This window comes from Podarcis vaucheri (assembly GCF_965113315.1).
Source record: "Podarcis vaucheri genome assembly, chromosome: 11".
Lineage (NCBI taxonomy): Eukaryota > Metazoa > Chordata > Lepidosauria > Squamata > Lacertidae > Podarcis > Podarcis vaucheri.
The window spans coordinates 50,139,275-50,154,073 of record NC_138749.1 but is presented as its reverse complement, the minus strand read 5'-3'; positions in this window follow the sequence as shown (position 1 = coordinate 50,154,073).

Below are 14,799 nucleotides of genomic sequence, written 5' to 3'. Positions count from 1 at the left end.
AAGAAGAAGAAGAAGAAGAAGAAGAAGAAGAAGAAGAAGAAGATATAATGGATTCATTATAACTCAGCACTCAAATGCTAACATTTTGTTTCAACTTTCAAAAATGAATTGCATTAAATATATGGACAGCTTTTGTTTATGTAAAACCCTGAGAATTTTCTTTCTTTTTTTTAAAAAAAGGAAAATAGTTTCGTGCTCTATATTGTGTACATAAGGTGTTGTTGGGAGTAGGATACAGTGCTTATGAAAAGAACAATAGCCGTTTAAAACAATGCCAGTCTTTAGGCAATTTATCAGTAATAAACCTTTAGGCATTTAAATGGCCATTAATCCAAATATGTAGTACATATTTTTTAGGGATAGCATCAGGTTCGAGCAGGCCTTTGACCTACTGCCATCATCAATCTTGTCCCGTCCCCCCCAGTACTGTTGTCCTGGACGCGCTGAAAAACCCTACCCTGTTGGTAGCAGTACTTATGCAGTTGCTGCCAACATTGTCTTCTTCCTTCTCCTCCTTGGCTATTCACCCAAGTATTTCTGACTCTCCAAGTATCCCTATTTTCCAGGGACAGTCCCGGATTTACAGAAGCTGTCCCAGTTTCCAATTTGCTCCCACAATGTCCCGCCTTTCCTTGTTGTTGTTGCTGCTTATTCGTTTAGTTGCGTCCGACTCTTTGTGACCCCATGGACCAGAGCACACCAGGCACTCCTGTCTTCCACTGCCTTCCACAGTTTGGTCAAACTCATGCTGGTAGCTTCGAGAACACTGTCCAACCATCTCATCCTCTGTCGTCCCCTTCTCCTTGGGCCCCCCATCTTTCCCAACATCAGGGTCTTTTCCAGGGAGTCTTCTCTTCTCATGAGGTGGCCAAAGTATTGGAGCCTCAGCTTCAGGACCTGTCCTTCCAGTGAGCACTCAGGGCTGATTTCCTGAAGAATGGATAGATTTGATCTTCTTGCACTCCATGGGACTCTCAAGAGTCTCCTCCAGCACCATAATTCAAAAGCATCAATTCTTCGGCGATCAGCCTTCTTTATGGTCCAGCTCTCACTTCCATACATCACTACTGGGAAAACCATAGCTTTAACTATACGGACCTTTGTTGGCAAGTTTTTCCTTAGGATCTCCCTATTTTCATGGGAGAAATGTTGGAGGGTATGGAGTTATGTGACCCCCGAGCCAAGGAGATAAGTAACTATACACCATTTAGAAGACATCTGTATAGGAAGTTCTAAATGTTTTATTGCATTTTCATATACATTGGAAGCCGCCCTGCGTGGCTATGGAAACCCAGTTAGATGGGTGGGGCATTATTTTTATTGTTATCATTATTATTATTATTGAATGGGATGTCCCAATTTTCATTGGGACATGGGTGGCGCTGTGGTCTAAACCACAGAGCCTAGGGCTTGCCGATTTAAAGGTCGGTGGTTCGAATCCCCGCAGCGGGGTGAGCTCCTGTTGCTCGGCCCCCCCTCCTGCCAACCTAGCAGTTCGAAAGCACGTCAGAGTGCAAGTAGATAAATAGGTACCGCTCCGGCGAGAAGGTAAACGGCATTTCTGTGTACTGCTCTGGTGTCGGTGTTCCATTGCGCCATAGCGGCTTAGTCTTGCTGGCCACATGACCCAGAAAAACTGTCTGTGGAGTGGACAGGCTGGCTCCCTCAGCCTGTAAAGCGAGACGAGCGCCGCTGGACTTAACTGTCAGGGGTCCCTTTACCTTTACCTTTATTTTCACTGGAGAAATGTTGGAGGGTATGGTATTTGATTTGGTAGTTTCTATGCCTGGTTTGGGGAGGTGGGTGGCACTGTGGGTTAAACCACAGAGCCTAGGACTTGCCGATCAGAAGGTTGGCGGTTCAAATCCCCACGATGGGGTGAGCTCCCATTGCTCGGCCCCTTCTCCTGCCAACCTAGCAGTTCAAAAGCACAAAGTGCAAGTAGATAAATAGGTACCGCTCCGGTGGGAAGGTAAACGGCGTTTCCGTGCACTGCTCTAGTTCGCCAGAAGCAGCTTAGTCATGCTGGCCACATGACCCGGAAGCTGTACACCAGCTCCCTCGGCCAATAAAGTGAGATGTGCACCGCAACCCCAGAGGCGTCCTTGACTGGACCTAACGGTCAGGGGTCCCTTTACCATTTATGACTGGTTTTATTCTCAGAGACTTGCCCAGGTTTAAATTCCTATTGATTTCAATGAGAGAGTTAAGTCCATGCTCAGTTCTCTCCTATGAGAATCAACCAGACTTGAAAGTGTTTAGTAGTGACGGGATTATTATTCTTCCTATTGAGAACAAGAAGCAGTGCCAAAGCTTCCCTCAACATCACAGTGTAGTTATGCCATCTACTGTTCTCTTCAAGTATCACATTTAATTTGCCTTGGCAAAATTGTGTGGTGAGCCCGTTTATTTGAATTGTGACGAATTTGGATTTGAGAGGCAAATTTCATATCCCGAACCAAAGATGCAAAGGGGCAACGGCACAGTAATACCAAAGAAGTCCAACGTGGCAAAATAAAAACAGTTCTGGCTGATGTGTTGAAAATTAGCATAAATCCGTATCAAAACGCGCCAATTGTTTGTAACAAAAGGCCAATTTGTAACTGAAGTGTCAACGCATCAATCGTTAGAGTCAAATTGATAACGAGCCAAAGTCTAGTACATGGCAAACTAAGGCCCAGGGCCGAATCCGGCCCAATTGCCTTCTAAATTTGGCCCACGGACAGTCCAGGAATCAGCGTGTTTTTACGTGAGTAGAATGTGTGCTTTTATTTAAGATGCATCTCTGGGTTATTTGTGGGGCATAGGAATTCGTTCATCCCCCCCTTCAAAATATAGTCTGCCCCCCCCCACAAGGTCTGAGGGATCGTGGACAGGCCCCCTGCTGAAAAAGTTTGCAAGTTTGCTGACCCCTGGTCTAGTAGACCGCTTCAGTCTGTATATTATTGCAGTGAAAGAATCTGTACTTGCAACCAATTACCGTATTTTTTGCTCTATAAGACTCACCTTTTCCCTCCTAAAAAGTAATGGGAAATGTGTGTGCGTCTTATGGAGCGAAAGCAGGCTGTGCAGCTATCCCAGAAGCCAGAACAGCAAGAGGGATTGCTGCTTTCACTGCGTAGCGATCCCTCTTGCTGTTCTGGCTTCTGAGACTCAGAATATTTTTTTTCTTGTTTTCCTCCTCCAAAAACTAGGTGCGTCTTGTGGTCTGGTGCGTCTTATAGAGCAAAAAATAAGGTAATCTCATATTTTGCTAGTAAAGCAGTGGTCTACTGTATGTGCTACTATTGTAAGGCATGTTGGAGTGCTGATCATCCAGTGGCCAGCTCTCTCTTGCTCTGAATCAGGCACGCCAATTCTAGGGGGCAGCGGTGTCACCAGCCCCCTCAATATTCCTTATCAGGGGAATGATGTTGGATAGAAATTAAGGGGTTTTCAGCTGTAGTACTATAAAGGAATATGAAAAATGGATTATTAATAGGTAAAAACTTAATGTTACAATAGCTTAAGATTAAAGACTAGGATAAACAAAGAGGGTAAGGATTTGCTGAACCAACAAACTGAACTGGAATACAAAAAAGGGAGGCGTGAGGAGGTCTGGGAAATAAGCTAATGAAAAATAAGTAATGGAAAGAATGAGTTGTTTTTAACTATTTTTATTTTGTATTTTCTTACTTTTTTATTTTGATTTTGTAATACTTTGAAAATTTTAATAAATATCTTATATAAAAAAATTCCTTATCAGGGGACTCAGCGGGATTGGCACAGTCTAGCAGAAGACTGCAGCAGTCTGAGTGACATCTCCCGACACTGCAGAGGCTGGGGCAGCTGTCCGCTAGGAGGCACAAGTCTGGCCAGTGCAGCGTTGGAAGACACCAATTTTGGGGGGCCAGCCAGTGCCTGTGCTCTCAGTGATGCTCAGTCTACCTCCTTGTCTCAACAAAGTTACCTCCAACTCCTCAAAAGGTTCCCTCAGCGGATTCTCCGAAATTCTACACATCACTTAGGAAGTCAGGCGAACTAATGCCAGTGTATTGGAAGAAGCAAAGATCACCAGTGTCAAAGCAATGATTCTTCACCATCAACTTTGTTGGACTGGTCATGTTGTGTGGATGCCTGATGATCATCTTCCAAAGCAACTACTCTATTCCGAGCTTAAAAATGGAAAGCGTAAAGCTGGTGGTCAACAAAAGAGATTTAAAGACTGTCTCAAGGCAAATCTAAAAAAATGTAGTATAAACACTGATAACTGGGAAACACTGGCCACGTTGTGCGGATGCCTGATGATCGTCTTCCAAAGCATCTACTCTATTCCAAACTTAAAAATGGAAAGCGTTTAAAGAGGTTTAAAGACTGTCTCAAGGCAAATCTAAAAAAAGTAGTATAAACACCAATACCTGGCTTGTGAGCGCTACTATTGGAGAACAGCCTTTACCAAAGGTGTCATGGGCTTTGAGGATGCTCGAACTCAAGACGAAAGGGAGAAATGTGCCAAGAGGAAGGCACGCTTGGCAAACCCTCACTGTGACCAACCCCCTCCCAGAAACTCATGTCCCTACTGTGGAAGGACATGTGGATCCCGAATTGGCCTCCATTGTCATTAATGGACGCACTGTTAAAACTGTGTTTACGGAAGACAATCTTACTCAGTCTCCTTGTCTCAACAAAGTTATAGTCCCCCTCTCCTTTTCTAACATTCACTGCACAATTTAAAAAACCCAGTATATTAAAAAGATTCTGATTGTGTACCTGCAACAGACAATGCATTATTTTTAACTACAAGGTAAAAGGTAAAGGTAAAGGTACCTCTGCCCGTAAGGGCCAGTCGTGTCCAACTCTAGGGTTGTGCGCCTATCTCACTTAAGAGGCCGGGGGCCAGCGCTGTCCGGAGACACTTCCGGGTGACGTGGGCAGCGTGACGAGGCTGCTCTGGCGAGCCAGCACCAGCGCAGCACATGGAAACGCCGTTTACCTTCCCGCCGGAGCGGTACCTATTTATCTACTTGCACTTAGGGGCGCTTTCAAACTGCTAGGTGGGCAGGAGCTGGGACCGAAAGACAGGAGCTCACCCCGCTGCGGGGATTCGAACCCCCAACCATGCGATCGGCAAGCCCTAGGCACTGAGGTTTTACCCACAGCGCCACCCGCGTCCAAGTACAAGGAGGATGGTGTAAATCTATGTGGTTTATTCTAATCATACACTATAGGGCTCTCAGTGATAAAAACCAGCTTTGCAAAGCACAGTTAGAGATCTTTCCATTGTATTTTGGAGGAGTTATAATAAGTGTTGGCAGGATAGCATGCAATTCTCACCGCTTACGTTTCGCTTTGGTTATAGCTTCAAATGTCCTCATACCTCACACGACGGGAAACGAATGCAGAAAACAGAAAGCAGTGACAACTGCCGATAGCTTTTATGAACTGGATGGCACCTCCATGCGACTGTAAAATGATAGGCTGCAATAAAGACTTCCAGTGAATAGGGCATAACTATGTAATAGCAACAGAAAAGAGGCAAATTGTTGAGCATGTAAAGGTGTTTTTCAGGTTGATTTACTTTTCTCGCTCTCTTTCGCTCTGCACTGCCTTTTCTTGCCTACTGAAATTCAGAGGTTTTATTGTATTTCCATTGACTGCCAGACAACCTGCTAATGAGGGCAGAAGCAAAACGAAGCGGACTCGACTCAACCGAACATATCCAATAAGCTCTTAGTGGCTTCAGCAGATGATGCGTTTGCATTTAGACAAATGGAACACAATGGGTTTTTTCCTATTAAGAGCTACAGCCAGCTTGAAAAAGATGCGGGGGAAGCTTCTGAGCATCAGGCGCACAAAATTCATGAGCTACAGGAGAGGATTATTATTATTATTTTAATCCAAATGAGATCTAACAGCATTCATTGCTGAACAAAATGATTTCCACCATCGTTTTTATCAAGAGAGACTCCGATCTGGGCAAGACATGCTCCCAATATGTTAGGAGTCAAAACAATGACTCCATGAATCAGCAGCCTTGTGTATTGAAAGACACGGACAGGATTGGGTTGGGGTTCAGATGTGTTGATGTAGCAACGATGGCCCATTAGTGGCCATATACCACCCGAGGGAATGGGGGAAGCTATAGAAAGTGACCTTTAGTGTGTATGGCCTGTCCCTTAAAAAAAAAATGTCTGGTTTATGATAGCAACTCATACCCTCCAACATTTCTCCAATGAAAATGTCTTCCTCTTCTTTGTCTTCTTCTTCTTTTTATACCCTTCCCATCTTACTGGGCTGCCCCAGCTACTCTGGGCAGCTTCCAACAAATATAAAAACATAATAAAATATTAAACATTAAAAATCTTCCATACACAGGGCTGCCTTTAGATGGCTCATGGGTTGGATAACTCCATACCTTCCAACATTTCTCCGATGAAAATTGATACATCCTAAGGAAAAGCACGCCGTTCCATGATCAAATCAGAAACCTGGGTGGCTTTTGTGAATCTGAGACTGTCCCTGGAAAATAGGGACACTTGGAGGGTCTGGGAAAACTCCATGTCTCGTTGGGTACGATTCCCTCTGTAGTTGAGTGGAAATGAGATGGACACTTAGCCTTGCCTGTCTAGATGCTTTGCTGAGCCACTGATTTGTTTTTTTAAGATACATACAGTCACTGAAGTTGACCTGATTCCTGCTTCTTCTTGATTATTAGGAGGGCACAGCGTTGTAATATTTCCTCACTCAGGGAATACCCTTCCCAAACCTGCAGGGTGCTACCCAACCACCCAACCACCATATTTCTCCACCCCATGTTTCTTTCTTTTTTTAACTGAAAGACCAGCTCAAAGATTTGGCAATGGGAGGGAATTGTTTCCAGGCAGCTGAACACAATTAGAAACTAGCTCTGTTAATGTTCACTTTGAGCAAATCGAGTGCTGCTGGACAAATCCAACGAATAAGGCAACATCCTTCCCCTCTGCTCTGGGCTGCTCTTATTTATGGTGCCCTTAATTGGTTCTGTGATGCTGAGAGAGTGCTTTGGCAGCCAACAGGACGATTCCAAGCAGATTGAATTGTAAATAACCAGATGTTAGTGGGATTTCAGACAGAGGTCACTGTAGGAAAACACAAAAGCCGCTGCCTTTTAACTCCACTGTAACACACTCGGCTGTGTGATGTCGATGCCTTGTCTAATTGATGTGCAAAGACCAAGACGCTAATTTGGTGTTGTCTTGCAATCAAGCAACGGAAGGAGGGGGGCTTTGCGGATTTCTGCGAGACAAATGGATTCCCTCTCTGTGGGCACTTTTACTTTTTTATCTGAATCACAGAGGCAGGCTATCCATGATTTACAAGGAAATGTAGCGCTAGACGGCGTGATTTAGAGCTCAAATGAAATTTGATCTGGACATTGTCAAAAGCCAACAGACACCGAAAAGCAAAAGCAGCCGCAACGTTAAAACTTCAAAAGGTGATGAAATCCGAATGCTTTTGGACTGCGGAGGCCATTTCCTTGGCTGAATCGTTGTCACCTGGCTTCAAGAGATTCCTTTTTATTGTTTCAGATTGGGTTCCTGACCTCATTTTTCCATTCCTCCATTGCCCGTCCAACAAAGACAGTGGGCCTCCTGAGCAAAATATAGCTCAACTACTATTGTGCATGCAGTGCCTAGAAGACTGTTGGCAAACAATGAATATAATTCAACAAGTGGATGTTACTGCAAGGGCTTGTCCATACAAAATAATTCCTCCGTGATTTCCAGGCATGGTCTACACTTTCAAGCACTTTTTTTTGCCTTGTCACTTTCCCAGTGGTGTAGCATACAGGGGGTACTCAGGGCCGTCTTGTCCATAGAGGCAAGTGGTGAGGGGCGCCAGGGTGCCAAGTTCTGGAGGGCACCAGGGAAGAGGCAGAGGCTGGGCATGGCACCTCCCAGCATCAGCTCACTGCCCATGCCCGCCTAACTGAAGCAGTGCCGCGCCCGGAGCCTCCGCCTTTTCCCTGCCAGAGGAGCTGCCCTCCAGCCGCTGCCCACCTCCTCCAGCCCCGCAAGGCTGCCGGCAATGCTGTAAAAAGGTCAGCAACTCTGGGAAACCGGCACCGGATATACTTAAGACGGCCCTGAGGATACTTGGCCCAGATGCAAAAAATTTAAGGGCGCAAGTTGGACGAGGGATGCCTCCCCACCTCCAAGCCTCGGTTACTGCTGGAGCTGCTTTCAGTTCAATGGACTGAGCTTTCAAGCTGACATTTGGAAGGTTGTGTGTTGAGAAGCATCCCTATGCATTCTGGCTGTAGAAGGTAGCCGAAGAGGGTTCCTACTTCACTTTCGGCCGCACGGTCTGCTGGGAAATGTGCCTTCTCCTGAGCTGCATGTTGTGGGTTGTGGTTTTGGTGCCTCACCTCCCCACTGAAGAGGTGGGCAAGCTGCAAGGGCTCTTTTGCATAACCTGCCGGCTGTTACAAAATAATGCGAAACAACTTTCTAAAATGTATAAATGATTGTTGGAATGGTTTACCAAAGATGAAGAAGTTAAATGATTCAATGGGCAAGAGATTTTGGGTGCAATATACAGTTTGCAGCATGGGAAAAACTGTGGAGAGAGGATTTGAAATTTACAGCGTGTCACACATTGAAATAAAATTATATGAGAATGATGTATCACTTGTATTTAACCCCTAGTAAATTAGCGAAAATGTATAGGACTAGTTCAAATGTCTGTTGGAAATGTAAGGAAAAGGAGGGCAACCTTTTACCATATGTGGTGGAATTGTAAAGTGATAAAGGAATTCTGGGAAATGATATATAATGAATTGAAAAAAATGTTTAAAATAACCTGAAACTGATACTTGTACTTCCAGTTTACTTGGTAACCCCCCTCCCCGGGAAAAGTTAATGTTTGAATAGCAGCTGGTTAAGGAACAACATGGGGCAGATGCCATGATTTGATCTTATCTGGACTGTGTGTCCATATGGCAGCTACCTGCAGTGGAAGTCTCCTGGACTGATTCGGCAGAAACACCAGTTTGTGAAGAGAGGATGTGAATTTACAGAGGGGAATCTTGGACTACAGATTTGGACTATAAAGAAGAAAAGACAAAATCCACACAGAAACATTTTATTTGGACTTAAACTCACTTGCAGAATGAATGCAGAGGCTGTTGAAAAAAATGAAGGATTAACATCAGAATGTATTAAGGGAATTATTGTAATATTTTGAAATGCAGTAGAAATATGAGATGATTAGGATTCCCTCTGATCTCAAAGCATGGGAAGTCAGCTAAATAATAATAATAATTTATAATTAGGCATAACATTGGGATTTGTTTGATTATTGGATAATTTGTATAATTTGGAATATATAATTTGGTTTGATTGGAAAATTTTAATAAATATTATTTTTAAATAATAATAAAAAACAGAAGCCTTTTTGTTAGGAATTGTAGGCTCAGAGAAACTGAAGGATCTGAAAAGACTGTTTATGTATGTTACAACAGCTGCAAGGATGCTGCTAGCCTAGAGCTGGAAGGATGACAAGAGACCTACGAGGGCAGACCGGCAGATGAAATTTTTGGATTATGCAGAGATGGCAAGACTGACCGGGGAAATCAGAAATCAGGAGGATCAAAACTTCATCAGAGAATGGGACAAATATAAGATTGTCTTTAAAAGACCACTGTAAACACTTGAACTCTTTGGCAGGCTTTAAATATTGTGGTACCTCTGATTATGCACGCTTCAGGTTACGAGCTCCGCTAACCCAGAAGTAGTTGCTCCCGGTTGCGAACTTTGCCCCGGGATGTGAGCGGAAGTCGCGTGCCAGTGGCACGGTAGCAGCAGGAGGCGCCATTAGCAAAAGCGTGCCTCATGTTAAGAACTGTTTTGGGTTACAAACGGACCTCCGGAATGAATTAAGTTTGTAACCAGAGGTACCACTGTAACTCTTGCAATGACACAAAGGCTTTGAATAAAATGGAGAACTGTAAACAGGATGGACTTAAAATATGCAGTGGAAAAAGTTACTTAAAGAACCCACAGAACGAAGGAGGGAAGTCCTAAGATTCAGAAGAATCTTGGGTAAAATTCTAATATTATTGCAAGAATATTATTGGTGTGAATGAATTTATAAAATAAAATAAAATAAAATAAAAAAATAAAATAAAAACAATGCCTCACTGAGTTCAGTGAGGCGTATTCCTGAATAAGGGTGTATAGGATCTCAGCCAAGCGGCATTTTGTTTCCAGGATTATTTGACTGTTCAGGCTGGTTCACAATTTAATGTACATGAAATTTGTGTTTACAAAGTAGGCACAGTCCTGGCATCCAGTTTGGATGGAGGGTTGGGAGTAAGGGTGGAATGCCCTTCTCTCTCTCACTTTGCCTGTAATGTTGGATGTAAAAAAGAACGGGTGGGTTGGAATATGGTACGGAGCAGAAAAAAACACCTCTTTCTTGCTGTTTCATGGTCAAGGTTGTGGGTCACTGATGTGATGCCTGCAGGTGTACACAGGCCCTTCCCTGATGCCCGCCAAATCTTTTCCGCCACCCATTACTCTGCTGAAATTAGACTTGGGGGAAGTATTCTCTTGTAGCCAATTTATTTATTTGATTTATTTAAATAGGTATACTTCGCAGTTTGGTAAATTAGGTCATGGCGGCTTACAATATTCAACATTTAATAAAAAGGTAAAGGGACTCCTGACCATTAGGTCCAGTCGTGGATGACTCTGGGGTTGCGGTGCTCATCTCGCTTTATTGGCCGAGGGAGCCAGCGTACAGCTTCCGGGTCATGTGGCCAGAATGACTAAGCCGCTTCTGGCAAACCAGAGCAGCGCACAGAAATGCCGCTTACCTCCCCGCCGGAGTGGTACCTATTTATCTACTTGCACTTTGATGTGCTTTCGAACTGCTAGGTGGGCCGAGCAACGGGGATTCGAACCGCCGACCTTCTGATCGGCAAGTCCTAGGCTCTGTGGTTTAACCCACAGCGCCACCTGCATCCCTATAACATTTAATAAAATCAGTCCCTAAATATCCACAAAACATAATTAAAAAAAAATCAACTGTAAACATCTGTGGTGTTCATTGGTTTAAATGTTGCTAGGATGCAGTGCTTGGCTTAGCCGCTGCGTGTTAATCTGTGTGGTGCACACCATAATTTCTCCACTTTGCAAATGCACTCATGGGCCCATTTGCAAGGGTGTCATTGGCAGTCCTCAGACCAGGCTCTTGAAACTGCGTGGACAAGCTTTTTTTCATATGTCACATTCCTGGTACTAATGGAGATGCTGGGAACATCTGTGTGAGCAAAAAATGGCGCTGTGTGACATCGGAAGTAGACTTCAGAGCAGAGCTTTGCTTCACTGGAAGAGATCTGGCCGTAATACGGCACCAGTTCAATATTAAAATGAAAAAATAATAATGGCTTGACTAGCTGGTATACGTACTTATCAGGTAGCTAAAGTGGAAGAACCGCTTATGTACTTGAAGCAGAAGGTGAAATTCAGGGGGCAGAACAGTGCGTCTGTTTTCTAACAGCTCTTACCAGCTTCTGACCTGTATTCCCCAACCCGATATGCAAAGCTGTATTCCTAGATGTTAACTCCTGCCTTTGCAAATCGCAGGAGGATCTGCATGGATATTAGGAATAAAACGCTCGAGTATGTAAACCTGGTGTTATTTTATTCTAAACTTATTTGATCACCGCAGATTATTACCAGTCAATTTGTACTCCGTCTAAAACAGCTTGATGACCTGTAATGACTAGGATTTGAGTCCCGTAATCTGAATTTACTTAACAAGATAATTAAATATTTAAAGTCAGTTCATTTACAGGCTGGAAGGGATTACCCCTCAGCACACGTAGATTTCTGTCCTTCCATTAGTATGCACGGCTGCACTCCCCCAATTTTTGTTACAGCTTGTCTTTCACATCTCATACCTCTGTCTTTGGCATAGCAATTAGGGCCTTAAAAAGCTTTCCGTTGTCCTAGGAACGAAAGCAGGAAAGGAGGAAATGCTGAATAAGGCAAAAATGGATCCAGCCTGCAACACGGTGGAGAAAAGCACTCAGAAAAGTTAATTAAGCCCGGGAAGCAGGCAGCAAGATAATTAAAACGAGGCTTAATTTTATACGGTATGCATTCTGGGCTGGTTCCCCTCTCTCCCCCTCAAAGACTGAAAGGATGTCACAGAGAGTGGAAAACTCCACGCCTTTGATCAAATTCTCAGGAAATCGTTATGCCTGATGTTAAGCAGTTGGACGTATGAATGTGGCAAGATAAGTGCTCCTTTACATTTCTTAACAATGTTGCCATAGCTGTCAACAAACAGGAGCATGTAATTTGCTGCTGCTGCGGGCGAAGAAATGTTTAAGTTGACTCTTCGCTAAAATAAATGTTTTTAAGAGGTGCCGTGGTTAAAACCTGACATGTCAGACACGAGTCTGTGCTACAGGCTGCAGAGTTCTAGGAAGGGATTTGAGTGAAATGGAATTGGAGAGAATTAGATGGGACCAGAGCAGTGGCAGATCCCGGGGTCTTAAATGTCAGGGGCACCCTGTGCGAAACAACCCCCCCCAAGGAAATCAACAAAGGAAAGTTTGAAAGAATATTGGAAGTTAGAAATTCAGGAACAGATTTTAGATGAAGAATCAGAAAGAATCTTTCGGCAACCACTCTTTGTTGCGGCCTCTAGGATAATCCAGGGACAGGGCTTGAAGTTGGTACAAAAATGGTATTATACACCTGTAAGGTTATTATCATATTACAAAATCTGGAAGGAAGAATTGTTGGAGGCAATATGGAGTGATGGGAATGTACAGCCATATGTGGTGGGATTGTCCGTTAGTTAATGAATTTTGGAAACAGATTGGTATAGAAATATCGGGAATTGTGGGTAGGAAGGTGGGAATATCTAAATTACTGGTTCTTATTAGTCTGAGTAAGGTAAAGGTAAAGGGACCCCTGACCATTAGGTCCAGTCGTGACCGAATCTGGGGTTGCAGCGCTCATCTCGCTTTATTGGCCGAGGGAGCCAGCGTGCAGCTTCCGGGTCATGTGGCCAGCATGACTAAGCCGCTTCTGGTGAACCAGAGCAGCACACAGAAACGGCGTTTACCTTCCCGCCGGAAGAAGAAGAAGAAGAAGAGTTTGGATTTGATATCCCGCCTTTCACTCCCCTTCAGGAGTCTCAAAGTGGCTAACATTCTCCTTTCCCTTCCTCCCCCACAACAAACACTCTGTGAGGTGAGTGGGGCTGAGAGACTTCACAGAAGTGTGACTGGCCCAAGGTCACCCAGCAGCTGCATGTGGAGGAGCGGAGACTCGAACCCGGTTTCCCAGATTACGGAGCGGTACCTATTTATCTACTTGCACTTTGACGTGCTTTTGAACTGCTAGGTTGGCAGGAGCAGGGACCGAGCAACGGGAGCTCACCTCGTCGTGTGGATTCGAACCGCCGACGTTCTGATCGGCAAGTCCTATTAGTCCGCGTCCCTATTAATCTGAGTAGCACTGAGTTAAAAACAAAAGAGGAATGTAAATGGGTAAAATTGACGGTAACCGCAGCCAGACAGGTTATAGTGAGTAATTGGAAAAATGCAGAAGACTAGGGGTGAACCAATGGAGGAAAAAACTGAATAATATTATAATTTTAGAATATCTAACTGTGAAGATACACAGAATGAATGGGTTTAAGGTCAGTGAGAAAAAGAAAGATTGGTTTGAGAAGATATTGAATTATTTGGGTAGGTTTGAACATTTTGGGGCATTTAAAATTTTAAAAGTTAAATAAACCTTGTGGATGAAGGAGTGTTAATGTATATAAAATTGCACATATGGTTGATTTGAATATATTATTATTGATTATGTACACCCAATGTATCAGCCGCCTGGGAGGTGTCACTGTTTGTGTTTTGGTTGTTGGTAAAAAATAAAAAAATTAAACATAAAACAAAACAAAACAACAACCCCAAATTCAGCACCCCCTGTCACTCTCCCTGCATTCTGCATCGTCCTGTAGTTGTGGAGTCCCCAGTGGTACCCGAGGGCGAGTAAGCCTCCCTTAGAATAATGTTGCTCTGATGCAGGAACTGGGAACCGCTGTCCCAGCACCCTTTTATGCATTTCTGTCTGGCCCTTGGGACTCTTTTCTGGCCACCCTTTTCCTTAATTTCCTGCACTCTTTGCAGGCAACACCAGCCCTACTTCCTAAATTTCTGGAGTATTTTTGCCTGGGTGGAATGTGTCCTCATATATTTATTACATTTATATCGTACCCTTTTCATTTTCATTTTCAAATAAAATTTCCAAAATACAAACAGAAAAAAGAAAAAAAGAAAGAATACAGTTGACTTCCGTTTCATCCATCCATGGTTTCCTTAAATTAACAGTTGCTGCTCTGCATTTCCCCCTAATCAATCTTACATCTATATTTTCCTCCATACAATGATTAACTGCGGAGCTTACTCCAAACTGACTCATTTTAAAAAAATAAATTACAATGATTTTTCATATAATCTACGTAATAATAGTTTCCAATCCTCTTTAAACACTGTCTTTTCTTGGTATCTAATTTTACTTGCTAGGTTTGCTCATTCTATACCCTTCATCCAAGGATCACAGGGTGGTTTATCAACATAAAAATGCAAAATGCATAAAATAATAATAATAATCAGTAAACCCACCCCTTCCCTTTGAACTATAATATGACGATACCTCCTACTTGCTTGGATGCAGTATAGAGAGGTACTAGAGTACTGCAACAAATGTAAATTTACATTTGCTGCTTCGCCTGCTTTAGCCTCCAGCCTTG